The following is a 27,914-nucleotide window of genomic DNA, read 5'->3' as shown; positions in this document are numbered from 1 at the left end:
GCTCCACCGGATATGTCGAGGCACTGTAACCTCATTTTGAAAATGCCTATTGTTTGCTCCACCTAAGTCCGTATCGTGGCAAGTGCCTTTTTGTACTGTCACTCCGCTGCAGTCTGAGGCCACCGCATAGGCGTCATCAGCCACGTCCTCTGTAGACCGCCCTTGTCCCCAAGGAGCCAACCCTGCAGCCTCTGATGACCCTGGAAGATGTCAGGGATATGAGACCTGCTAAGGATGTAGGAGTCATGGACTCTCGCTGGGAATATTGCACAGGCCTGTAGGATGTGAATGTGGTGATGGCACATCAGCTGAACATTCAGCGAATGGAAGCCCTTACAGTTGACGTAGTTGACTGCTTGTTGCAACAGAGATCTAAGCTCCCCGTGAGTGCACCCTGCACCTGTGGAAAACCAAGAATATTTAACATCCAGTCCTGCCCTTCTTTGAGCCAAGTCTCTATTATAGCCACAAAATCAGATTTCCACATGTTAATCTGAGCCTCTAACTCACCAATCTTATCAACCACATTTTGTGCATTCACATACATTCACATTAACCCTGATTTAGACTCTCTCCTTTTCTCCCTTATTCTGATCCTACCTAATAATTTACCATTTCCTACTCTAGTGTTACCTATCTCTCCCAGTATTCTGTGCACCTTGGCATTCCTCTCTGATAATTGCTCCCAGTTCTTACAAGCCTGCCAAGCTTGTTTAAACCTTTCCCAGAAGCACCATCAAGGAACTCAGTCCTAGTTCTATGTAGGTGGAAGCCATCTGGCCTGTACAGGCCCCATCTCTTCCGGAGCTGGTCCCAAATTCTCAAGATTCGAAAGCCCTCCCTCATGCACCATTTCTCCAGCCATGCTTTAATGTCCTCCTATTTTAATACTCACTTGCATGTGGCAGTGGGAGGAGTCCAGAGATTGCCACTTTTGAGGTCCTGCTGTTAGGAAATATAGAGAAAGTTTAAGTAAATTGTATTTGTATTTATAAGAATGAGCTATAGCTTTAAGTTTAAGCTTTAGCTTTAAGTTTAAGGTATATTTTTCTATTTGTGGGTTAAAAGGTGAAACCTGGGATCTAGTTTCATTTTAGAGTGGAGACAGCAGGCCTAAGGCTTTGTGTGTCTGCATTCTGATGAGATTTTATGACTCTTGAAGGGAAGTTAAAACAAACACACTGTAGAAGGGTCCAGAAAGAGGGACCCACAGAGACAAAGAAAATCAGAAAAGCAATTTTAGTTCATTTAAAGCCAGGATTCCAGAGAGGCTGGACAGGAGAGGGAATGCAAGGAGCAGGTTCCAAAAACCAAAGCAGATAGGCCTCAAACCAGGGAGGTAAGGTCCCAAGAGGACAGATTAGTCAAAGGACAAGGACAGGAACCAGGAAAAGTTCCTTTAAGTGAAATGAGGAACTGAGAAAGGCTCCAAGCTTAAAGGGAGAAAGCTGCAGGACACAGATTTAAAACAACATAAGCTTGTGAGAAGCCAGAAGATCCAAAGAGACAGTTGAAGGTCTGTAACTCTTTACTATGGACATGTGAAGCAGTGGTGTTCTGTTGGCAAAGCTGAGTCTGAGAGAGAGTGTGGGGGGAAGCTTGAATGCAAGTGGTGATCCAGGGGAAAGGAACATCAGAAGGAGAGTTCGAAACCCTGGAGGTGGACATTTGTGGAAGGTGTCTGAGAGAAAACGTTGTTTGGGAGAAGATTCCAAAGTGAGTTATTCGCGAGTGAAGATTAGAAACCCTCATGTGAAAGATGGAGTTCAGTGAGACCAGTTGGCTCAAGGTGTGGCAAGCGTCTGCGGGGACTACATAAGAAATCCATAGCATCTGTTTGGGGTGGCATTTGTCATTTGGTTTTAGAATATGGTGTGCCTGACCACAGGTCACCTATTGGTTTACATGGACTGTGCACTTACTGCGAACATTAGAGTATAAGATAGCTTTTGTGGCTTGTGTTATCCTTGCAAATCTGTATATACCTGTAAAGGTATGGGTGGGTGAAAGAGTATTGTAATATAGTTCATCTTTTCCTGTTCAATAAATGTTATTTTTATTAAAAGTTCATCAGCCAACTCCTGTGACTTTGTTCAGTAGCCACTCTCCATGTATCTAAACAAAAATAAAAGTTAGGATCTATCAAGCCGGCTTCTACCCTGGGATCTGGCTTGTCCAGTAGTAACACAATCTAAGATCATAGCACTGCCTACTAATTTCCTACATAGTGCCTCAAATTCTGACTGCAAGACCCCATCCCTCATTCTACCTATATTGTTTGTACCTATGTGGACCACGACTGCCGGCTGTTCACCCTCCACCACGTGCAGGATGCTCTGCAGCTGTTCAGTGACATCCTTGACCCTGGCACAAGGATTCACATCTGTGGCTGCAGAAATGTCTGTCTACTCCCCTAAGTATCGAATCTCCTATCACTATTGTACTCCTAGTCTTCCTTGTACCTCACTGTACACCTGAGCCACTCATTGTGCCCTGGATTTGGCTGCAGATAAACCATCACTCTCATCGGTTTAAAGAGTGGGATGCACTCAGGGGACTCCTACACTACTTGCCTGTTTCTACTTGACTGTCTGGTGGTTACCCATTCCCTCTGCCCCTGCTTACTCTTAAGCTGGTGGGGGGTGGGGGTGGCGGGGGAGGTGGGTGGCTACGATTACCTTCCTCATCTAAACTGAAGAGGTAATGATTACTTAATTGATTTTTACCATGTGTTTCCAATCATGGGTCATACCTTTCAAATTCAACTGAAGTAGCTAAGAATGCTGCATAGAGGCATGTTCTTACATGCAATTTTAATGCTCTTGGTGTTTCTACCATTCAACTATTTTCTACTATTTATGTTGTCTTTCTTTATTATTTCCTATTTCTGAACAAACTGCTCAATTTTTAGGTGTACTACTACCTTGCTGACAATCATTTTATTTACCATTTACCAACTTCAATATCATCCTTGCTTAATCTGAGTCCATTGTGGTACTTTGTAGTCAGCCATTCCTTGGGTGGAGTAGAAGATATTCCCCACTGTACCAGTCTTTGGCTCTCCTTCAACACTACTTTTTTACCTCTTAATATACCTAATAACAACATCCTGTAGCTGCTGGATTCTCTGGAGTCAGATTCCTTTTATTTTATTTCATAAATCATCTTTGCTCAAACCTGAGCTTCAAGATCGAACTGAACATTTTTCTTTCAAGCTGCAACACTTGGTGAAGTACTGAAGTTTCATATTAACTGCAACCACGCTAGAGAAAAGGGCAAGAAGATTAGTTGTTGTGTGATAGCCTGCGGCTGTTGGAAAAAGCTCCTCTGATCCAATTGCTTTTCTTGTTGGCTGATCATTCTTTTAGAGCCACTTGAATTTTAATTGGCTTTTCAAACACAAATCCATATTGCAACAGTGCAAACTACAGTATGAGGCTGCAGCGAACATCCAGCGTATGTTAACAAATTCAATTATCATGTAACTGGATGGCCTAGAGATTAGAATGCACAGTGACCATGGGTGCTAATTGGCATGCTAAAAATCACAAAATGGTGGGTAGGAAACACGAGCACATTTCCAGATTGATGTGCAGCGCTCATCATATTGGTCAAGGGGGATTGGCTGGTGCCAGGAGCGCAGGTTGGGATTCTTTGTATTAGGCTCCTATTCTTCATTTCCTATTTTAGATTTTTAAAGGCTGAACTCGCACATCACAGTATGGCACTATCTGGCAGGATAAAACCAGCTGACAATATTTAAAGAAATTATGCTGTATTTACAAGGTCAGTAGCTGGTTTCCAATTTCAGGCTGCTTTATTTTTTTCTTTGTTCATAGAACGTGAACTTCACTGGAAAGGCAAGTATTTATTGCCCATTCTTAAAGAAAGGTGGTGGTGAGCTGCCTTCTTGAAGCACTGCAATACATGGTGTAGGTACACCCACAGTGCTAAGCGAGAAAGAGAGCCAGGATTTTGAGACAGCGACAGCGAAGGAACAGCGATATAGCTCCAAGTCAGGATGGTGTGTGAGTTGGAGGGGGGCTTGTAGTTGTAGTGTTCCCAAAAGTCTGCTGCCCTTGTCCTAGATGTTAGAGGTCGCAGTTTGGAAGGATCTTTAGTGAGTTGTTGCAGTGCATCTTGTAGGCGATACAAAATGCAGCCACTGTGCACCGGCGGTAGAAGGCGTGAATGTTTGAGGAAGTGGACAGATTGCCAATCAATCAGACTGTTTCACCTTGGATGTTATTGGAGCTGCACTCATCCAGGCAAGTCAAGTTTATTCCATTACAATCCTCACTTTGCCTTGTAGATGGTGGATAGGTTTTAGGGTTTCAGTAAGTGAGTTATTCGCCTTAGAATTCCCAGTCTCTGATCTGTTCTTTTGACCACAGTATTTAAATGCCTGGTCCAGTTCAGTTTCCAGTCAATGTAACCACACCCCCACCGCCCCATCAGCCCCCAAAAATGGTGGGGAATTTGGTGAAGGTGTATGTTGTTGAATGTCAAGGGGAGATGGTTAGATTTTCTTTTATTGGAACTGGTCATTGCCTGGCATTTGCCTGGCCCTTGCGTGGCATAAATAATACTTGTTACTTATCAGTCCATGTTTTTCAATTCTTGCTGCATGTAGGCATGGATTGCTTCAGAAGCTGAGGTCAATATTTGACTAAGTGTGACATCAAGGAGCCTTAGCAAAATTGAAGTCAATGAGAATCGGGAAGAAATCTTTCCATTGACTGGAATCATACTTAGTTGTGGTTGTTGGAGGCCAATCATCTCAGCCCCAGGACATCGCTGCAGGGGTTCATCAGTCCTAGGCCCAAGCATCTTCAGCTGCTTCATTAATGACCCACCCTCTATTGTAAGGTTAGAAGTGGGGCTGTTCTCTGATGATTTCACCTTATTCAGTTCCATTTGTACTGAAGTTTCATATTAACTGCAACCACGCTAGAGAAAAGGGCAAGAAGATTAGTTGTTGTGTGATAGCCTCAGACAAACAATGCGGTTAATGCATGTTGGGGAGGTGGGGGTGAGTAGGGTGAGTGGGGCTTCTTTTTCCACTATCCTACCAGAAGGAAGAGGATATCCCTCCTGTTGCTCCTGCTTACTGCATTGCACCAGTGCCAAAGGCAACATCTGAGAAACTTGGTGTTCTCTCAGTAATTGCTTCAGTCATGCTTCAGATTGAGAAAAAAGTGTTTCTCTGATGACTGCTGTCAGAGTGCATCTTCCCTTTAAGAAGTTCTGGCTGCCTTTAAATGTCATCCCAAATGCCCAATACCTGCTCCTCCACCACCAGAGGTGTGCAACAAAAGAATAGCAGGGGTAGTGCTGGCTGCAGGCAGGCACGATTAGCATGATCAGGCAGCATTAATATTGCATCAATAGAAACAGGTATGTGTAGTATGCACTCCATGCCCTACACAACCGATTCCAGAGAAGATTGGATTTTTAGGTTGATGTATCCACCTGTTCCGCAGGTTAATACGCAACTTTAAATTAAGGGCTATACAAGGTGGCTCTTATTGATTAATATTCTGGCTGATGGTTTTAGAGGCGATGGAGAATAGTCAGGTGCTGTCATTAAGGGATGCAATTATAAACTTACAGGAAACTGTCTGCATTACAGTAATTCTCAATTGTGTTTTAGGAAATAAACAAGTGTACCGACTTCATGAACCACCACAATTTCTCACATGAACTCATTCACATCTGGAACACACTGGATGAAACTTAAAGGAAGAAGCATGGCTCCCAGTGGTGGAATCAGAATTGGCCACCACAACAGCTCACAAGTCAGGAGCTGCAAAGCACGCAGTTACATTGCAAATTGTCAGCGCATATGTGAGCATGTGTCACATGTGCAATCAGGTGTTGGGGGCCAGCCACAGCCAAACTGTTCCAGTACAGCTACAGCACAGGCATCTACCCGGCAATGTACAACATTTCCCAGGTATATCCTGTCCACAAAAAGCAGGACAAAAACCAACCCAGCTGATTCCTATCCCATTACTATATTCTCGATCATCAGCAAAGTGATGGAAGGTGTTGTCAACAGTGCTATCAAGCAACACTTACACAGCAATAGCCTGCTCAATGATGCTCAGTTTGGGTTCTGCCAGGGCCACTCGGGTCCTGATCTCACTACAGCCTTGGTCCAAGCATGGACAAAGGAGTTGAACTCAAGAGGGAAGTTGAGACTGACTGCCCTTGACATCAGAGAGCACTGGCAAAATCAAAGTCAATGGGAATCAGCAGAAAACTCCCCACTGGTTGGAGTCATACTTAACACAAAAGAAGATGGTTGTGGTTGCTGGAGGGCAATTGTCTCAGCCCCGGGACATTGCTGCCGATGTTCACCAGCGTAGTGTCTTAGACCCTTCTCTCCCCTTGCTCCTTCTCATTGCTTTGCACCAGTACTAAAGACAGCATTTGAGAAACTTGGTGTTCTCTCAACAATCGCTTCAGTCATATTTCAGACTGAAAAAATATTTTTCCGGTGCGATCTTCAGCTGCTTCATCAATCACCTTCCCTCCATCATAAGGCCAATAGTGGGGAAAGTGGGGATGTTCGCTGATGATTGCACAATGTTCAGAACAATTCACAACTCCTCAGATGTTGAAGCAGTCCATGCCCAAATGCAGCAAGATCTGGACAACATTCAGGCTTGAGCTAATGAGTGGCAAGTAACATTCGCACCACACAAGTGCCAGGCAATGACCATCTCCAACAAGATAGAAACCAACCACCTGCCCTTGACATTAAATGGCATTACCATCACAGATCACTATCAACATCCTGGGGGTTACCATTGACCAGAAACTAAACTAGACTAGCCATATGAATACTGTGGCCACAAGAGCAGGTCAGAGGCTGGGAATTCTGCGGTGAGTAACTCACCTCCTAACTCCCCAAAGCCTGTCCACCAACTACAATTCAGAAGTGAGATGGAATACCCTCCACTTGCCTGGGTGAATGCAGCTCCAACAACACTCAAAAAGTTTGACAGCATCCAGGACAAAGTAACCCACTTGAACAGCACCCTATCCACCAACTTAAACATTAACTCCCTCCATCACCGACACATTGTGGCAGCACAGATGCACTGCAGCAATTCACCAAGGCTCCTTTCAAGTGCTTTCCAAACCCGCAGCCTCCACCACCTAGAAGGACAAGGACACCACCACCTGCAAGCTCCCCTACAAGCCACATACCATCCTGACTTGGAACTATATCACCATTCCTTCACTGTCAGGAGATCAAAATCCTGAAACTCCCTTTCTAAAAGCATTGTGGGTGTACCTGCACCACATGGACTGTAGCGGTTCAAGAAGGCAGCTCACTTGCATTGGAAGCAGTTCAGGGAAGGTTCACTTGGCTGAACTCTGGGATGAAGGAGTTGTCTTCTGAGGAAAGATTGAGCAAGTTGGGCCTATAGTCACTGGAGTTTAGAAGAATGAGAGGTGATCTTATTGAAAAATAAAATTCTGAGGGGGCTTAACAGGTTAGATCTGAGAGAGTGCTTCCTCTTGTGGGGGAATCTAGAACTAGGGGGCACAGTGAAAAGTTAAGGGCGCTCCCATTTACAGCAAATATGCAGAGGAATTCTTCTCTCAGAGCGTCATTAGCCTTTGGAATTCTCTTCCATAGAGAGCAGTGGAGGCTGGGTCATTGAATATATTCAAGGCTGAGTTAGACAGATTTTTGATTGACAAGGGAGTCAAGGGTTATGGGGGGCAGGCAAAAGAGTGGGGTTAAAGCCACAGTCAGATCAGCCATGATCTTATTGAATGGTGGAGCAGGCTCAATGGGCCAAATGGCCCACTCCTGCTCCTATTTCTTATGATTTTATGATTACCATCTTCTCAAGTGCAATTAGGGGTGGGATACAAATGCTGACCATGCCAGCAATGCCCACATCCTATGAAATAATAAAACAAAATTTCAGGTTGGATGGACTATAAAAGATTTGCCTTTGCAATTGAATTTCTGCAGGCAGGGAGAACTGGTGCCAGTTTGAAAATAGGACCAGTTAGAACCTTTCAGAGCAAATCTTAGCCTCCATAACTCTTTGAAACCTTCCATCAATTATCTCCATCACTAACCCCTTTTGTCTGAAACTTCATTCTCTTGGATCCCCATTCCCCTATCACTACACCTTCCACCCCCAACCACCATTTCATCAAGATGTCTTTAAATAAACAGAGAGCAGCCCTATGGTTCAGTGATGCCTCCATGTGGGAGGTGCTCCTCCCCAGGGATGACAACAGATGACCCTCTTGCTTGACCAAGGAGGCCTAGAATGAGATCACAGAGGAGGTGAGCAACCGTGGGGTCCAGCCATGAACCTGCATGCAGTGCCGCAAAAAGAGAAGCAACCTCTTCCAATCAGCCAGGGTAAGTGGTAATATGGTGTTGCAACAAAGAGCTTCTGATGAGGATAGAGTCTGCAAGCGGGAGGGACGGCAGGCTGGGAAATGTGTGGTTGTCATCAGTAATACATAGAAAAAGAGGCCAGACATGGGGCCAACACATTTGTGCATGATAAGGTAATTGGGTTCCAGGTGGAATGTGTGATAAGTATAGGGCATGGGGACAAGGATGCTCAGTGTCTCTTAACCTGCCACTAATTTCCACTTTGTAAGGAGACCTTCAGTACCAGCCAGAGGACCAAGAACTAAAAGTGATAATGCCTTTTGAACAGGATGCATTGAAGATTGTGGGCAAATAGGGAGACGGGTCCCTTGTAGACAGCAAGGCTGGACTCACCAGCCAGCAGAGTGAGAATGCCTCCATCGGCAACATTGGCAATTTAGAGAAAGGAATGAAACTGTGGTTTCCTGATACACTGAGCTGCTCCTAAATGTCTTTCTTATTGTTCTTCACTGCAGGTCATCACCATAGCCTGAGAAGGCAAAAGCCCATAGTGCAGACAGAAAACTTCACCTCTGAGGAAGACCTACAACAAACAGAGGATGCACCATCATTTGCCTCTACCTCATCCTCCACCAGTGCAACACACATACAGGTTTTCTAGCGTCCCTGAGTATAATCCAAAGGCACATGATGGTAATCACTTCACAGACACATCCCAGCAGCTGAGGGAGGCTGAATCAGCCAAGGTCCCTGACAGGGGGAAGACTGTTGGGGATCAGGCCCAATGTCAAGCCCCAGTCTTATGACAGGCCTGCTGGAGCTGCAGAAACAGGTAGGGGAAAATCTAGTGGAGTCAAAGGAACGCAGGAAGGTTGTAGGGAAAGGGAGGAGTGAGTCCATGAAACTATTTATAACAGAATGTTGAGGTTTTATCTTGGAGGAGGAAACGGGAGCCAATATGGGGCAGCAAGCATAGGGGTGATGGCTGCAGAGGATTGGTGTGGGATAGGATATGGACAGTCGGGTTAAATTTACTGGATTTATGGAGGGTGGAAGATGAGAGGCCCCAGAGAAGAGTACTGAATGTGACAATGGCATTGAAAATGGTTTCAGCAGCAGATGGGCTGAGAGAGAGATGGAGACAGGCAATACGTTCAAGAGGTACGAGATCTTTGTGGTGAGGATATGGAGTCTGAAGTTCAGTTTGGGGTAAAATAGGAAGTTACGATTGCAAACACTTTTCAACATGAGACAGTAGCTATGGAGGGGAGATTGAATAGATGACAATGGCACGGAGTTTGTGGCAAGTGAAACACAATGATGTTGCCAAGGAACAACACGTAGATCAGGAAAAGAAGCTTGAAAAGGACAGATCCTTGGGGTACTCCAGAGGTAATAATATGGGTGAAGGAAGAGAAACTATTGTTGGAAACGATCTGATGTAAGAGTGGAACAAAGTGAGGGTGATCCCACTGAGCTGTACAATGGAGGAGAAGGGTTGGACAGGGTTGATGAGCTCTACTGTGTCACACGCTGCAAACAGATTGAGAAGGATGTCCTCCGTGACAGAGGATGTAATTTATGACTCTGGTTAAGGTTGTTTCAGTGCTGTGAAATACGGAATCGTGTTGAAGAGATTTACAGATAGGGCATGATCTTTAGGTTAGCGTGTAGATGTGATCAGCAGGCCCGGGAGCGGCCAGGGAATGGACTACCACCCGCAATCAGCCCCCGACCGCAATTTCACGCTGGCCGGCCAATTAACAGCCAGCCGCGTGAAGCATGTGCTGAAATGCTCAGCGCTGCCGGGATGGGGGCAGGAGGAGGGCGGGCGCTGATGTAAGCGCGGTCGTGGGGTAGCGCTGAATGGCGCTGTCTCAGGGAGCCGAAGAATTTAAAACCAATAAATAAAGATTTTAAAACACGGAAAAAAATGTCCACACATCAGCATCAGTCACTCGAACGTATATATGATAAAAATCCCGTTCAGACATTTCAATTTTAAAAAAATGTAATCATGGAAACCTCATCCCGCCCTTGGATGAGGTTTAATCAAAAATGCAAAGTCCGCGTGGCCGATTCGCCCACCCTCCACAAAAAATCGGGGACAATTACAAGTTTAATTATTGGGCTTAATTGCCCTTTTTTATTGTCGGCGGGCATGCCTCTGACTTTTGCATGTGCTCACCAACTGAAATATCGCATGAGCGCGGGATGGTGTCAGGACACTCGCCCGATGTCATCAGGTGCTATTTTATGCCCAAGCAGGTTGGGCACATGGCCACACGCCGACCTAAAAATCTGGCCCATAGGCCCAGAACTTCCAATCTCTGGCATGGGCGGGGAGGAGGGAGTCATTCCCAGGAGGTACTCCAGAAGATGTGCTGGGTGACCCCCCTCAGAAGTCCCCATGCAAGGACTGCACAGGAATTGCCTGGGGAGTTTAAACTTCCGATGCGCAATTAACCTGAACTGGGAGCCATCCAATACTTCGATTTAAATCAGAGACTTCGAATGGTTCCGACTGTCTTAGCAGAATAATTATCCAGGAAAAGTTAGAAGAATTAAAATTATTTCTAAGTCCTGGATAACTATAGTACTGACCAGTCCCCCCAACCCACCCCGGTTCCCCTGCTGGGGGCCCCTAACAACATCCCGCTCCTCAATGACCCTCCCGACTATCTCCCACCCCCTAACTACCCCATCACCACCTCTACTACTCCTTGAACAACCTGACTAGGCCCTCAACCCCAGACACTCCAGCCACCCTCCAAACCCCCGTCCCACCCCCACAGACCTGACCACCATCACCACTCCCCAACTATGCCCTCACTCCCCTGACTATCCTCCCCACCCCATGCATACCTTCCCCAACCCCCGGATACCCCACCCAAACTACCCGACTACCCCCGTTACCCCAAGCCCCTCATTCCCAGACTACCCCTGACCACCTGAGCCCTCCCTCTGATCCACCCACCCCCCCCCCTCCCCCTGACCAATTGACACCCTGACCCTCCCGACCACCCAACCGACCCCTCCTACCCCCCTCCCACCGACCACCCTAACCCCTCACCCACTTACTTAAGCACTTATATTCTCCCTGGCTTCTCAAATTGGCTGGGGGCCTTTAAACTTACCTGCTTTATGGCAGCTGGTGTCGTAAAAAGGGGGCATGGCTTCTCTTTGCCCGATGCTGCTGCCCTGCACTGGAAGGATTCTGGAGATGCTGCACTGCACATTCCTCACCAGGCTCGAGCTGGAAGTCCAGGCAAGGAATGCACAGCTCCCGACTAAGCTAAATAAAAAGGAGCGGAGTGGTAATCTGACTGTGATTACCACTCCTCAGAAGTTCTGGCCCATAGAGTTGCGGGAAAGATGAGCATGGACTTAGGTGGCAACAAAGACCTTTAAGAACTGTGGAGATGAAAGGGAGATTGGATATGGGGTGGTAGTTTGTGAGGACAGAGAGATCAAGGGTGGCTTTTTAAGGAGTGGTGTGTTAACAGAAACTCAGGAGAGAAAAATATTTGCAATGTCAGACAGCAAGGTGAGCCATTGGGAAAGGTAAATAGCTGTATTCAGATTCAAGTGGGAAAACACACATTTGATATAGCTACCTTTCCATAATATCCTCTTCCTTCTCAAAGCTGCTCAGTATAAAATGGATCATCTAAATGTCTGAAAATCCAAACCATAAAATATAACTGTCAGCTTTCATGACAGCTGAGTGACAATGCTGGATTACTTTCTCATGCTCCCTACTACAGATGAAAACCTCCAATAAAGTTAAAAAGAGGATTTTCACCTATGGGTACTGACAATGAGAAACATTTTTACAAGTGGAGTCAGCTGCCAGTACTGTTGAAGCCAAGGTAGTAAGACGTCCATACAATCAGGGACAAGCCAGGAGACAAGTGTGAAACAGGGGTCAGAGAATTCCTTTTTGCACGTTGGTGGAGTGAAATTTTGATTACAGTATTTATAAGTATAAAGCAAGAAAATTCTTAGCACAATATTAAGTTCAGTGAATGAATTGCCTTTCCTGACATTATGACATGCCAAGTAACATCAGCATGGCGGTGTGAATGAAGAAAGGAACAGTTCTATATATTTCTCCAATATCCTTTTGTTAAAAAGGTCAAGCTTTGAACTTCTCACAGCTTTCAAAGCCATGAAAATTCCATTAGCATAAGGAGCCATAGCCAAGTCTTCTATCCACCCTCAGACAAATGAATAATGATTTTAATAAAAATGGAACCGAGAAATGCTCAGTTTAGTCTTAAGCTGTTGTCAACATTCACCATTAACAATAGGATCTTCATGCTAATTTATTTTTCAGATATTCACAAGTCAATGAGCTGCAAGGAAGCTGTCTCACAATAAAATACTGGAAACCCGAGAACAAAGAATAACTACACTAGTCTGGCTTAACTCCAAATCGCCAACGAGACAGGAATTAAAGTTTCACATGTGTTGAAATACTTGAGAACTTTATAGTAATTTTGACATGATGGAGCAAAGCATAACCTTAAATGTGATTGACAGCGACTGCGTTGTTTGATGTTTTGAACAGAGGACTTTCAGTGCCTAATAAATAACGCATCACAGTCAGGCTGGCATTCTGTTTGTTAAGAAAGTCACATGCAGACCTCACTGGGTCAGATTACTGTGGAGACGTTCCATTGTTTTCTGCAGATGAACTTGTCCCTTGTTGGGCTTGTGGTATTTACCAGAGTATAGATGGGAATAGTTGCACAGAGGAACACTCCTTCTATAGAAACTAGACAATCAAAGCCTCTTTTTCAAGAGACAGGGGAAATATTGCTTTTTTGAGATGAATGCTGTAATTTTAAATGATCTGTTGATGCACTTGTAGTTTAATATGTGATTCTGCACTCCCGGGAGGCTTATGTCGAAGAATCATGGCTCCAACCCTGTAGCTCTATCTCTGAGTCATTTCCTGGGAGCATGATTTCCTGTTGGGAGTCAAGATCATGAAACTGCCCCTTTAATTGATACTTCATCCTTTTTTCATTGAAATGTCTTGAAACTACTGTGTTAAACTGTTGCTACAAAACACCAACTAACCTTGCCCTCTTCAATTTAGGTTACCCAAGATAGACATCATGCTGAATTTCAAAGTGACCACTGATGTCATATTTGTGGGAATGCAAAATGTTCCGTATACTGATGTGGGCATTGATATGTTATTTAAGAGTAACATTCCACCCAAGCTACAGCATATGTCCAAAAATTGGCAAACCACGATACTTTTGTCATTATGTCAGTTTCATGCTTCTTAAGCAGCTAATGAGCTGCTAAATTGACTTTCCTTAATGAAGGAGTGAGAGTACAGATTGCTGAAGTGTAGACAAAATGTTCAGAAATTGTAATTTGCTGTCCAGTCATCAAAAGGCTAATATACAGTGCCTGGGAAGTTCACAGCAAACTGTGAATAAATGAATCTCTCTAACTGTCAAATGATCTTCCTGGTAGCATCAGACATTTATATTTTGGGGTATTTACACAGGATATTTTTCTTGGATACACAGATGCAGACCACTGCCATGAGACCTTGCTTGTTATGACTGAATCATTCAAGCTGATGCACACTGTTTTTACTTTGTCAGACATGACTCAGTGGCAATGCATTTACCTCAGAGTTAGAAAGGTACAGGTTTGAGCCGCAATCCTGAGACTGTCCCAGCCTGCAATCTAGGCTGCCACTTCAGCTTGGTACAAAGGGACTGCTGCTTTGTTGGGTGTGATGTTAAGTTGAGCTACCTACCTCCCTGCTCAGGAGAATGTAAACGATCCCATGGCATCATGAGAAGAAAAGCAGGAGATTTTTTTCAGTATCCTGGCCAACATATATCCCTCAATCAACTCTAACAAAAGCAGATTAATGGATCATTCATTTAATTGTTGTTCATGGCACTTCGATGTGCACAAATTGACTGCTTCATTTTGGATATAAACTAAATTTGGAATATTCAGAGGATGTGAAAGGCAGCATACAAATGATTATAGAAATGTACATTTGTTTGTTTACCTACAGAGTATTGTAGCAAGCCCTGGGGTTGAACAGGTGAAATAATTCAGCAGATTTAATTGGCTATATCATACATACTAAGTGATATCCTTCACTTGAAAGAACACACCCTTTACTAGAATGTTACTTAGTCTATAACCTACTTGTGGAACAGGGAACAGATGTGCTTTAAGAACTGACAATTGATTGACAGTAATTATACACTTAACTATGACAAGGGTATAGATAGCAAAGATTTTTCTTCTGAGCTAATGCTCAATATAAAACTCCACATTAAAACAGTCATTTACATAGTGGTTCACTTCTAACTAACCATAGAATCCCTGGCCTATTCCTCTCTGGTGGTCACAAAATGACTAACAACTGAGAGAAAGTCAACCCCAGATAGACTGCCAAAAATATTTTGAAAAATGTGTTGGCATGAAAGTAACATAAAATAAAAGTATCTCTGAAGCACAATCATAGTTGTCAATCAAAAATATTTACCTTAAAAAGATCCACAGGATACTTGCAATTGAACTAAATGGCCTGGCCCCCTTCCAGTGAAACAGACTGATAATCCCAATACTGTTTGGATGAGCCATGAGACATATTCAATTAAAAAACAATGGTTGCAATGTCTATTTGCATATTGAAGCGTCCTGCCCAATACTGCATCTCTGCCTTGTCCTTTCATGATGCATCACTAGGAGTGCACTGTTTCTTGCAAATAAAATTTATTTAACACCAAATCAGAAGCCAACAGCATAATCTACAACAGACAGAAGTGCTTCAATTCTGTCACAGCTGTCATATATAAAAATAATGGACATATATATTCATTGATGTGCTCATTGTTGGAGGTTTATTTTTGGAAATGAATCACTTACGTAATTACATTTAGAGCTCACTAACATCTGTTAATAACAGACAAGGAAATACAGGCCCATAATCCCATTCAACTGCAATGCCTTGTGACTCACACTTTATATATTGCCTCACACCCCACTTAGAAACGTGCAATCTCCTGGGAGAGAAATAAAAAATCGGATTAAAATCCAGTCCAATTTAAAGGAACAAAAGCGTGGAAAGTTTCATTTTCTAACCCTCTTCGGTGATTAAAACCACCAATCCAGGAGACCGTTCTGGTCCTAATTCATAACATGCTGTTTCTATATTTTATTCAAGGTGATCTCCACCCCAGCCTAGAAATAGATCCAGCTCTCATTTGAAGGAATTCAGGATTTAGCATTCATTGCACAAATGGCAGTCTCTTCCACAGGTCCACTATTCTCTGGGAAAAGTAACATTTCCTAGCATCTAACTCAGCTATACGGCCTTACATAAATTAAGATTGTGACCTTCAGTTCTCTCCATAACCTATTTAGCTGAGAAACTGTGAACACAATGTGTTCTCTTCATCACCTTATAAAGCTTAATCAAATAACCCCAAAGTGTACAGTTCCTAAAGTATAGAGTCCCAGCTATTTGAGCCCATCTTCCCTCAGTTATTATATTTAATTAATATTGTTATTATTGAATTTCCAAGTATTATGTTAAGCTTGTGCATACTGGAGGAGTTATTAACATATCAGAAATGAAAATTATGCCATTTAATCAATAATTTACCAGAATATCTATGTAGCATAGTTGGTTATTCATTAATGTTTATGAGAAGCATTTCACATTTGTTTCATTTTACAAAAATGGCTGAAACCAGTAACCAGATGAAAGTATTAAGAAGTGCAATTGTAAGAGTCAATCAGAATTGCAACTCGAATCAATATAATATTTATGGTCTAATTGGATATTTCTCAGATCATCAGATTCATAAAGTATAGACTCATGGAATCATACAACACAGAAGGAAGGCATTTGGCCTAAGCTGGCTCTTTGAATGAGTGATCAATTAATCCCATTCCTTTCCCCACAGCCCTTCAGTTCCATCTTTGTGAGTATATATCCAATCCTTTTTTAAAAGTTATTATCGGATCTGTTTCCAATCACTCCAGTGACAACGTATTCCAGACCACAACAACTTGCCATGTAAAATCACACTTCTGATCTCCGCCCTTGTTCTTTTGCCAATTGTCTCAAATCTGTGTCCTCTAGTTACCAATCAGTCACATGAGGGTAAAGTACATTTTCCCATTTATATTTTTTGTTGTCAGCACTGAGTTTAATGTATCTTTTCCAACTTCCCCCTCTGATTACACAGACCCATGGGTGCTTGGACATCTTGTGGCTTTTGATTTTTTAAGTCAAATAAAAGTGGGAAAAACTGTAAGGAACGAATTTAAAGCTGCTTATAGATTGAGAGAAAGGCTTGAATAAAAAAGTAGAGTAGGACTTACTGAAGGGCCAAGACAGAAAGAGAGGCACACCGATGAGAAAAGAACTGGAGAATCTTAGGGGCGAGAGACAATTGGAAGCAGAGCTGGGGGACCTGATGCAGGGTTAATTTGAAGAATTGAGAAATAATTTTGAATTAGACGTGAAATAAAAAATATTCAAGAAAAAGATAGATATAACAAAACAAATTGTCTCTTTATATTTATCTTAATGGATAATTAATTTTAAGCTAATAACTCGTATTCTGGAGTTATTGATGTTCTGTATTTATCATAGACACAATTGTAATGAAGTTGGTTTTCTACTGCAGTTTAGGGTTTTGTGAGAATTTTTCACATGGGGCAGAATTTTGCCCTTGGTGGGCGTGCGGGCCCCACCGGCTCAGCGGCGGGCGGACAGCCGACCCCTGCCGCCGATACGGGGCCTGCCGCCATTTTGAGTGGGTGGGCCAATTAAGGCCCGCCCAACGGCCTGCCCAACAGGAAGCGCTATGCACTATGCACTTCCTGTGCGGGGTGGGGGGAGGGAATCCCCAGCTGTCAAAGTGCGCTCTTTCATGCAATGGCATGAAAGAGCGCACTGCTCCCTGAGACTAGGTGCTTTCTCAGGGAAATTAGTAACTGTGCACAAAACTTAAAAAATAGAAAAATAAAAATATTATTAACATGTCCCCCTCATGTGACAATGTCACACGATATGGGACATGTTAATAACTATCACATTACATTTATTAAAGTTTTTAAAAAGGAACATGAAACCTCATCCCGCCAGTGGATGAGGTTTCATGTTTTATCAGAAGCCCGCTGGGGCTCCTGGCCTGCCCGCCAGCCTTAAGGTTGGACGGGCAGGTCTTTAATTACTTTAATTACCTTGTCAATGACCTCAATTGGCCATTGACAGGTCGACGGGCGGACAGTGAAATCAGCTGTCCACCCGCCTTCCTGAAAATTTAAAGGGACCGGGATGATAGGGGGTTTCTCCCAATGTCATCTCATGTCATTTTCCCATCGGCGAGCGGGCCCCGCCCCCAAATCGCCGACGGGAAAATTCTGGCCCTGGTTTTTTAATTAAGTTATTTTGTTTCTTTAAAATGAACTATGAAATAATGCTTAATTTTGTTTGGATTGCAATTCAGGCTGCCATGCAATACATATTAATAAAAGGTTTAAGGTCTGCTTTCTTTCCACCCCACCTCAAAATCACCATTGATGCTTTTTCAATATTTATCATTAGCTGTGACAAACCTGTCTACTTTTGCTTTATGTCACTCACAGCCCAAACGAGAGTAACAAATTAATTTTCTCTTAGATTTCACATGGAGCAAAACTGTTCTCTTTCTTCAATTATTAAGAAGCATAAGAAAGGTAAGCTCATAATTTCTCAGAATCTTGTGCAAGAGGAAAGAAAGACAAAAAAGCAAAACAAAGCTTGTAACTCTGGAGGAATATATTATGGGCAGAAATTTCCACTCGGCATGTGCCTGACCTGCTCGAGGGTGAAATGACACGCATTGACGTTGGCCGAGCATGCTAACGTCAACGCACAATCGCGCGATAGTTTGGTTGGCGGGCACGTGCTGGAGATGGCAGCACACCCGCCGACAAGTAAGAGGCCTGTTGAGGCCATTAAGTAATCAATTAAATTAAAATTTTCACTGCCCGTCCAACCTAACAGTTGGTGGGCTGGTGAAAAGGCCAAGTGGCCTATGCATTTTTTTGGAAACCTCATCCACGGGCAGGGTGAGGTTTCCAAAAGCAAATAAAAATAAAATAAAAACTTGAATTTTTCATTAATAACATGTCCCTGCTCATGTGACAGAATCACCTGAGGGGCCATCTTTCATTACATTTTTATTTAATTTAGTTTGTTATATCTCTTCATCTTCCTGACATAGCTCTGTACCTCAGGGGGACTATGTAGCGCTCACTCACGTGCATGCGTGAAGTTCACGCTCAGCTCACTCGCCCTCGACCCCGCCCCCTCCATCCCCGCACGGACAGCGCTCAGCGCTGCCGCTCGCGTTTCATGCTGGGTGGGCCTTAATTAGCCCGCCAGCCTGAAATCGGGACCCGGTGCCAATCACAGGCAGCGGTAGAATTCCCGACCGCCCCTGCCTGCCACCGCTGGGCATCCCTGCCAAGGGCAAAATTCTGCCCCATGATACAAACATACGGGCATACGAATTAGGAGCAGGACTAGGCCACTCAGCCCCTGAAACCTGCTCAGCCATTCAATAAGTTCATGGTTGATCTGGTTTTAACCTCATATCCCTGGTTACCCCGATAACCTTTTATCCCCTTGCTTATCAAGAACCTATCTACCTCTGCCTTAAAGATATTCAACATTCTGCCTCAACCATTTTTTGAGGAAGAGAATCCCAAAGTCTCACAGCCCCCTGAGAGAAAAAAAAATCCTCACCTATGTCCTAAATGAGCAGCCTCTTATTTTGAAATAGTGACTTGTTTTAGATTCCCCCATAAGTGGAAATATCCTGTCCACATTCACCCTGTCAAGTCACCTTAGGGTCTTATATGTTTCAATCAAGTCGCCTCTTACTCTTCTAAACTCCAGCAGATACAAACCTAGCAAGTCCAGCCTTTCCTCACAAAATAACCCATCCATTCCGGGCATTAATTTTGTAAACCTTCTCTGAACTGCTTCTATTGCATTTACATCTTTCCTTAAATAAGGAGACCAGTATTGAACACAGTATTCCAGATCTGGTCTCACCAATGCCCTGTATAACTGAAGCCTAACCTCCCTACTCTTGTATTCAATTCCCCTCACAATAAATAATAACATTCTATAAGCTTTGCTAATTACTTGCTGCACCTACGTATTAGGCTTTTGCGATTCATGCACTAGGACACCAAGATCCCTCTGCATCTCAGAGCTCTGCAATCTCTCACCATTTAGTTAATATGCCTCTTTTTTAGTTGTCCTGCCAAAATGGACAACATCACATTTTCCCACATTATACTCCATTTGCCAGATCTTTGCCCACTCACCTAACCTATCTATATTCTTATGTAGCCTCCTTACATCCTCTTCACAACTTACTTTCCTACCAACCTTTGTGTCATCAGCAAATTTAGCAACCATAACCAGCATCCAAATCATTTATATAAATTGTAAAGAGTTGAGGCCCCAGCACTGATCCCTGTGGCATGCCACTCGTCACATCCTGCCAACCAGAAAATGAACCATTTTGCCTACTCTGTTTCTCGTTAGCCAGCCAATCTTCTATCCATGCCAATATGTTACTCCCTACACCATGGGCAGAATTTTCCCCCCGTCGGGGGGAGGGGGGGGAGGTTGATGGGCAGGCGCGTGTGGGCGCACTTCTGATCGGCGCCCCCAATCGGAGGCGCAGGGCCATTTTACGTGGGTGGGCCAATTAAGGCCCGCTCAGCGTGATGCCCACAGGGAAGTGCTATGCGCTCCCTGTGCGGGCGGAGGGGGGGAGGAATCCGTAAATCAAGAGTGTGCTTTTTCGCACATGCGCACGAAAGAGCGCATTCATCTCCCTGAGGCTAAGTACTGCCTCAGGGAGATCGCCTCCACTTTCAAAAGTATTAAAAATGAAAAAAAATATTCCCTTACATGTCCCCTCATGTGACACTGTCACAAGAGTTGGGACATGCTCATAATTTCCAAAAAAACCTTATTAAAATTTTTAAAACCCTACATGAAGCCTCATCCCACCGGTGGATGAGGTTTCATGTTTTTTCTAGTTGCCGCTGGAGCTCCTGGCCTGCCCACCAACCTTGAGGTTGGACGGGTAGGTCCACTAATTACTTTAATTGATCTGTCAATGGCCTCAATTGGCCATTGACAGGTCGACGGGCTCGCAGCTGATTTTGCTGCGCCTCCGCCTTCCTGAAAATTCAAATGGGGCGGGGTGACATTGGGAGTTCCGCCCGACGTCACCGTGCATCATTTTACATGTTGGCGAGTGGGCCCCGCCCCAGATCGTCAATGGTAAAATCCAGCCCCATGAGCTTTTATTTTCCACAATAACCTTTGATGAGGCACCTCATTAAATGCCTTTTAAAAACCTAAGTATAGTACATCCACCAGTTCCCCTTTAGTCACAGCGCTTGTTACTTCTTCAAAGAACTCCAATAAGTTGGTAAAACATGATTTACCATTCACAATGCCATCTTGACTTTGTCTGATTATCTTGAATTTATCAAAGTTACAAGTTAGAACATCACTATGATATTAAATGGGGTCATTCAGCTTTGCATATTTCCTTATTTTGTGTTTTTAGTAAGATGAGTAATCCTCATGCCCAGATGTAATGGCTGTTCAAGATTGCAAGGGAATCAAAACTGTTCATAAAAATGTAAAAGAAAGAACAGGGCACATTTTGAGGCCATTTCAGCAATGTTTTTCTTAAACTATCTTTGTGTTCCTTTGGCAGAATTTTATGGACTCCTGGGGGTGGTAGGACAGGCGGGGAGAGGGCGCAAATCCAGTGACACTGTTCCTAACACCAACCACCCCGCTTCAATTTTACTCGCAGTAGAGGAGGTTCAGGTAGCCTGCTTGCCCGTGGGTCAATTGAGTCTTTTAAGTGGCCAAGTAATGGCTACTTAATTAAGGGCCTCCTCCCTCTCCCACTGGGATTTTACCTACGGTGGTAGGAGGGGAGGCTGGCACATAGGGTCTAGACCCTAGGTGAAACCTGGCAGACTGGTGGTTGAGAAAGGGACGGGCGGTTTCCTCCTTTTTAGCCCCATGTCCATTGGAGGACCCCCCCACAAGTTATTCCCCTGCCCCATGTTTCCCCACCCCCTTGCTATGTCCATTCTGCTAACCACTCCCACTTGCCAGGGCCTGCCAGCTTGCCTGAAAGTCCAGCTCCATCACAGCACACCTCTCTCTGGGGCTTACTGCAGTGCCAGAAGTGGCTGCTACCCCCAGTGGTGCTGTTGGGACAAGAGAGTTACTGACCATTTGATTGGCTGGTTGCTCTCTGTGGCCAGACATCCGCGCCAATGGGGTGGAATGCACGCCTCAAGCCATTAAATGGCTGCAGGGGAGAGCTGGCATAGGAGGCATGATGACTTATGGGCAGGCAAAGGCATGGGGGCATGATGGGCCATGAGGGGGGGTGTGGTGGATGGGGTGCGTAACTTGGCATAGGGTGCATGAGGGGACCTTTTGAACTTACTTTTTAAAAGGTCCACTCATGCAGACTAGGGTTTATGACTACTCTAGGGGGCCGTGAACCACAACTCTTTAAAAGCCTGGCCTGGACTCCACAAAAATTCTGGGGGAATAGAAGATTCTGCAATAGAGCCAGCCAGGTTGTCATGCTGAACGCAGGCTTTAGACAGGAACTAGCAAGCACCCTTTAAAGTCTCTCCTGAAAATCGCATAGCCCAGAAATGTGGCTGGTAATCCTGCCCGCCATTTTTAAAGGGCACCCAAATCACCCTGACTCGGTGAAAATTGTGCCTGTCTTCATAGTGAAAAAAACACAAGCGTATACCAGAAATGGAGGGTAACCAAGGGGCCAAAAAAGTGAGGAAATTAAGCTAATTAACATTGACAGAGAAAAAGTACTGGAGAAAATTAAGGAACTAAAATCTGAGAAATCCCTCTGGATCTGATGGCCTACACCGTCCGGTTCTAAATTAGATAACTGCAGAGGTGGATGCGCTGGCTATGATTTTCCAAAATTCATTAGATTCAAAAATTGTTCCATTCAATTGGAAGTTGGCAAATGTAACATCACTTTCAAGAAATGAGGGAGAGAGAAAACAGATCTACAAGTCAGTTAGCCTGTCATTGGGAGAATGCTAGAATCTATTATCAAGGAAGTCTTAACAATGCACTTAGAGAAGCATAGTATAATCAGATCAAGTCAACATGGTTTTACAAAAGGGAAACTCTGCTTAATAAATTTCTTAAAGTTTTTTGAGGATGTAACTAGTAGGGTAGATAAAGGGGAACCAGTAGATGGAGTATATCTGGATTTCCAAAACAGCATTCAATAAGATGCCACACAAAAGGTTAATAGGCAAATTAAGAGCTTGTGGAGTTGGGATTAATAAATTAGCATGGATAGAGGATTGGCTAAAAGACAGGAAGCATAGAGGAGGCATAAATGGAGCATTTTCAAATTGGCAGGTTGTTACTACTGGAGTTCCGCAAGGATCAGCGATGGCACTTCAGCTATTTACAATCTATATTAATGAATTAGATGAAGAGACAGAGAGTGATGTACCTGAGTTTGCTGATGATGCTAAGCTAGGTGGAAAGGTTAGCTGTGAGGAGAACACAGAGAGGCTGCAAAGAGACAGGCTTATCTACTGGGCAGCAAAATGGTATGGTGAGGCGACTCACTTTGTTTGTAAGAATAGAAAAGCAGAACATTTTTCTGAAAGCTGTGAAGCTTGTAAATGTTGATGTTGAGAGAGACTTGGTTGTGGTCATAAAAGGGACACAGCAAGTTAGCATGTAGGTACAGCAAAGTATTAGGAAGGCGAATGGCATTTTGGCCTTTATTGTAAGGAGATTGGATTACAGGAATAAAGAAGTCTTGCTACAATAGTACAGGGCATTGGTAAGACCACTACTGGAATACTTGCATTGAAGGCTGTACAGGAAAGCTTCACTGGGATGAGAAGGTTGTTCTGTGATGAAAGGCTAAGTAAATTGGGTCTGTATTCTCTGAAGTTTAGAAGAATGAGAGGTTATCTCATTTAACGATACAAGATTCTGAAGGGGATTGATAGGATAGATGCTGAGAAATTGTTTCTGCTGGTTGGGGAATCTTAAACATGGGGGCACAGTCTCAGGATAAAGGGCCAATCATTTAGGACTGAGATGAGGAGAAATTACTTCACTCAATGGTTTGTAAATCTTTAGAATTCTCTACCCCAGAGGGTTGTAGATGCTTCATCACTGAATACATTTAAGGCTGGGATAGACAGACTTTTGGTCTCTCAAGGAATAAAGGGATATGGGGAGGAGGCAGGAAAGTGGAGGTGAAGCCTGAGATCAGACATGATCATGTTGAATGGAGGAGCAGGCTTGATGGATTACTCCTGCTCCTATTTCTTGTGTTCTTATGGGATAGAATCCTAGGATGGGGTTAATATTGCTGCAGTCACAACTGCAATGTGGGGGTGAAGGAAGTGGGGGGATGTACAAATAAGGAACCAGAGTCCTAGGGAGAAACCTTACAGCCCTTCCCGCCGACGGGATTTTCCGATCCTGCTGAAGCCAATGGACTTTTGAACAGCTCGCCACATTTTACAGCCCCGCCATGCCATGACATAAAATTCTGCTCCTCGTATCTCATTTCTAGTTACCTGTTATTCCTGAAGCATAAAGCACAGCTGGAGAGCTGCAGAAGATTGCATTGTCATGGGGTCTCTAAGCAGACTCAGTAAGCACATTCTGTAACCGAAAGTGTGTATAATTTCTGATGTTAACAGTTTTATTATTCCTGGGTTTAGCAAGAAATATCAAGGCATAATCTGCAACATGAGTTCCATGCTAATTACCAATCAATGCAAGTTCGAGTAGAATGGTTGCCTCTCTGATTGTGTTTCAACATTTTGAACCACAGGTAAACCCACGTGCAGCTTTAGAACTAATTACACAAGTCACCAATTACTAGCCGGGGGCTTCATTATATTCTGGTATAGTTGAACATGTTTTGCATTGAGCACATCTGTATGCACAGATGTGTTTTGCATCTGTGTAATTACAGTTCATTTTTACGGAATTGCTTTTCAAAATAATTTTAAAGCTTCTGTGTTATAAATCAGCCTTTGCACCAATTTGTGGTGGAGTAAAAGAACATAAAATGACTGCTGATTTTAGTTGTTTTTCTACATTAAAATGGCTGCCAGTCATCAGGAATGTTGGAATTTGAGAAAAAGAGGGGTTTCTCTTGGGATATGCAATTCCTAGATTTGCTTCGGTTGGTTTGGTACATATGGTTTTTGATCATTCAAATTTAAGAAGTAAACTATAACCTGTGATGACTTAAACTAGGTTATGACTACATTAATCAGGCAATCAACTTTTTTAAAAGAAGTAATAGGAAAAGGCCAAGAACATATTCAGTGTCAATGGATTTTTTGACCATAGTCATTGGATTGCAGAGAATTTACTGTACAGAAACAAACCATTCAACCCAACAGCTCTATGCTACACACGAACCTCCTATCACCTTACTTCAACTAATCTTAATAAACACTTAATTTCTCCCTCGTGTACTTGTTTAACTTTCTCATAAAAGTAAATATGCTACCTGCCTTAACCGTTCCTTGTGATTGCGAGTTCCACATCCTCATTACTCTTAGGGCAGGATTTTCCCCTCAATGGGCGGGCACACCAAGCAGGCCCAGGAGCAGCCGCGAAATGCTCCGCTGTCCGCGATCGGACCCCGGCTGCAATTTCATGCTGGCTGGCCATTTAACGGCCAGCGAGCGTGAAACACACACCGGGAGCCTCAGCACTGTCGGGGTGTGGGTGGGAGGAGCGCAAGTGCTGCAGTTTGAACATGAGCCGGGGTGCGCTCACTGAAAGCTCCCTGAAGGCACAAAGCTGCCTCAGGGAGCTGAAGGTTTTTAAAATGAGAAATGAGGAATCTGCAATTAATGTAAACATGTCCCCACATGTGACTCAGTCACATGAAGAGGAACGTGTTAAACAAGAGTTTAAAAAAATGTTTTTTTTTTTATTCATTGCTGGAAACCTCATCCCGCCCTGGATGAGGTTTTGCAAAAAATGCAAAGGCCTCCTGCCTTATTCACCTGCCCATCAACCGTAAGGTTGAACGGGCAGTGAGAAAATCTACTTAATGAGCTGCTTAAGGGCCTTAATAGGCCTCTTAATTGTCAGCGGGCGCGCTGCCCACTCTTGCACTAGTCGGGCAAATATCACGCGAGTGCACGATGATGTCGGGACGCTCGCCCGACGTCATCGCATGCTATTTCACGCTCGGGCATGTCGGGCGGGCGCCTGCACGCCGAGCTGAAAATCCTGGCCTTAGAGTAAAGGAGATTCTCCTGAATGCCTTACTGGATTTATTAATGACTGTTATGTTAATGACCATTAGTTTTGGATATGGCCAGAATTGGAAACATCTCTATTGAATCTCTTGATAAGTTTAAAGACTTCTCTCAGGATTTGCTCTTCTGAAGAAAAGTGCCCAAGGCTGTTCCATTTTGCCTGATATTTATACCTTCTCAGTTCTTGTACAATCCTTGTTAATTTTTGTGGCACTTTCTCCAGTGCTTCTCTACCTCTTTTGTATGATGGAGACCAGAATTATTCACAGTGTTCTCGTTGTTGTCTAACCAAGGTTTTACATTTGCTTCAATGAATCCCAGTGCTTTGCTTGCAATTGTTATGGCATTGTTAACCTGTGTTGCTACGTTTAATGATTTGTGAATCTATAACACCAGATCTCTTTATTCTTCTAATCTATTTATGCTGCAAATATGTAGTAGCCAGTTTCTCGGAGCTATGGGTATCATTTTAACTCCAAAATGGTGTCTGCAGCACACATGCATGTTTTATTTTATTCATTCACGGGATGTGGGCTTCACTGGCTGGGCCAGCATTTATTGCCCATACCTAATTGCCCTTGAGAAGGTGATGTTGAGCTGCCTTCTTGAACTGCTGCAGTTCCTGTTGGGCACATGTCCCGATGTTTTCAGTGAGGATTTGTTTTGGGGCCTGTAGGTTTCAGGAAGCCTCCCTGAGTCTGGGAATGGGAGGTGACCTCTCCACTGGAGGCACCTTATCTGAGGAGGATGGAAGGGCTAGAAGGGGGAGGAGGCCAGGAGTCCAGATTCAGCCTCCAGGGGAGCCACCTTTGGGAGGACAAGCGCAGGGCCAAGAGGTAGTCCAAGGCGGAAGGGGCCGCAGAAGATGTTACTATCCTGCTGCCAGGGTATACAGAAAGCAAAGCATCTACCTCAATATGTCTGAGGTGCAGTGCCAAAGGAGGTTCCATCTCTCAAGGGAGACAGTCAACAGTATCTGTCAGATGATTGGTCCAGAGATCTCAGCTAACTGTATGGGTGGACACCCCATGCCAGTGGCTCTAAAGGTCACAGCTGCCCTCAACTTCTATGCCTCCGGTTCTTTCCAGGGCTCAGTGGGTGATCTTTGCAGTGTCTCCCAATCAGCTGTCCTCACTTGTGTCAAGCTGGTTACAGACGCTCTATTCAGGCATGCATTGATCTTCATCCGCTACTGCTGAGATGAGGCCAGCTAGACACAACGAGCCAGAGGCTTTGCGGCCATTGCTGGCTTCCCCCATGTCCAGGGTGCAATAGACTGTACACATGTGGCCATCAAGATGCCAGCAGGTGAGCCCGGTGCCTTTCGTCAACAGGAAGGGCTTCCACTCCATGAACGTGCAGATAGTGTGTGATCACAAGGTGCAGATTCTGCAAGTCTGGGCAAGGTACCCAGGCAGCTCCCATGATGCCTACATCCTCAGACACTCCCAGGTGCCGAGGCTCTTCAGTGCTCCAGCCTGGCTGGATGGATGGTTGCTGGGTTACAAGGGCGATCTCCTCAAAGGGTGGCTCATGATGCCTCTCCGTCATCCAAGAACAGAAGCTGTGCAGAGGTACAATAGGAGCCATTAGTCTCCTCAAAATGCACTTCAGAAGTTCTGGGGGCGCACTCCAGTACCCCCAGAAGGAGTGTTGCTGATAGTGGTTGCATGCTGCGCTCTCCACAATCTAGCGCTGCAAAGGGGGGGACGCTGTGGACGAAGAAGATGTAGATGGAGTGGCTGCGGCTGAACACGATGAGTCCAGCAGTGAGTATGAGAACGCACAGGGAAATGATGAGGGGGCACACGCTGAGCCAGGCATACTACAGGGAGGCAGGGACACTCTAATCCAAGGAACCTTTAGCTAGCACAGCACATATGGATCTCCAACACAAGCCTGGCCTGTAGCCTCCATCCTGGAGACCTTAGTGCAAAATCTGTCAGGATAGGAGCATTGATGATGGGCCCAGTCAATAAATGTAAATGACACATAAATCACCCATCAAATCTCAGGAATTCATGCACCTGCCCAAGAAAAGAGGCACCCCCAGCCATTTCAGATGACATAAATTTAATGCTGTAACAAAAGTCTCTTGACATGACATAAA

The sequence above is a fragment of the Cetorhinus maximus genome, chromosome 7 (genome assembly GCF_964194155.1).
Source record: "Cetorhinus maximus chromosome 7, sCetMax3.hap1.1, whole genome shotgun sequence".
Taxonomy (NCBI): Eukaryota; Metazoa; Chordata; class Chondrichthyes; order Lamniformes; family Cetorhinidae; genus Cetorhinus; species Cetorhinus maximus.
The sequence above is the reverse complement of the archived record's forward strand: the minus strand, read 5'-3'. Positions refer to the sequence as shown.